This window comes from Condylura cristata, unplaced genomic scaffold (genome assembly GCF_000260355.1).
Source record: "Condylura cristata isolate star-nosed mole 26May11 unplaced genomic scaffold, ConCri1.0 scaffold00135, whole genome shotgun sequence".
Classification (NCBI taxonomy): domain Eukaryota; kingdom Metazoa; phylum Chordata; class Mammalia; order Eulipotyphla; family Talpidae; genus Condylura; species Condylura cristata.
Window position 1 is genome coordinate 8220 of NW_004567236.1, and position 941 is coordinate 9160.

At 69.8% G+C, this 941-nt stretch overlaps 1 protein-coding gene across 1 annotated transcript in view; it reads right to left on the reverse strand.

The window, feature by feature from the left end:
• The window catches only part of LOC105854669 (acyl-CoA synthetase family member 3, mitochondrial-like), a gene marked incomplete at its 5' end in the record, with an annotated part of 3743 nt that overhangs the window by 1684 nt on the left and 1118 nt on the right, over positions 1–941 (reverse strand). The gene's annotated exons all lie outside the window — the stretch shown is intronic.

Below are 941 nucleotides of genomic sequence, written 5' to 3' on the forward strand. Positions count from 1 at the left end.
GTGGGCTCTGACCTCGCCACGTTAGTGTACGGACTCCAGAGCCCTCGGACTTCGGAGCTCGAGGCTCCGTGGTCGTTTCTGAACGCTGGTGATCACGGCGCTGGATGGGGCTCAGCGGGTGCGTGTCCGCAGGCGGCCTGGATGGCAGGCGCCGGCAGGCTGGGGCGGCCGCCGCAGCACGTCCCGGACAGCGGGCACCGGGAACCCGGCCTCGTGGGCCTGGAAGAGCGTGCCCGTGTGGTGGGGGGCACTGTTTTCAGGCTGAAACATCTCTGCTGCCTCCTCTCGATGGAGGGGCTAGTCCGTGACCCGTCGCAGCGGCAGGAGGGAGCTGGGCACCCGTGGCCGGTCAGCCCCAGCTCCTGCAGACAGGAGGGCCGCGTGGGCCAGGGAGACTGCAGCAGTCGGTCATACCCTGCTCAGGCCCGAGATGGGAGTGTCCACCTGAGGAGTTGAAATCCTCAGTGGCCCCAACACAGCCTCTGCCGCTCAGAGGGGAAGCCCCCCGCGACCGCTCGGCCAGAGCTGCGTCCCTGACCCGGGAAGCCAGGCGCAGCCCCTAGCGTCCAGCAGTCAGGCGCCAGGCCCGGGGCACCATTTCCCTTGCATCCACCCTGCTGAAGGAAGCCAGCACCTGCTTCCTGCCAGGGAATTCAAAGTGGTCCCAGGTCAGGAGAGGCGGCCCCAAGCCAGCCCCGCTGGAGCCCTCCCCAGCGGGCGGGGGTGGCGGGGACAGGGTGCCCACAGGGCCCGGGCTCCACCCGAGACTGGCCGTGCAGTGTCCGGCCAGCGCCCGGATGCCCCGTCCCTGCCTTCAGGCCGCGGCTGGGCTGTTAGCTTGCTGCGGGCGCTGTTCTCCGTCCTTAGCCTCGCAGGCACCTAACAGATCCACCCACGACAGCAGCTGAGCTTTCGGGGTGGCAGCGGGGCTGGGGCCGCGG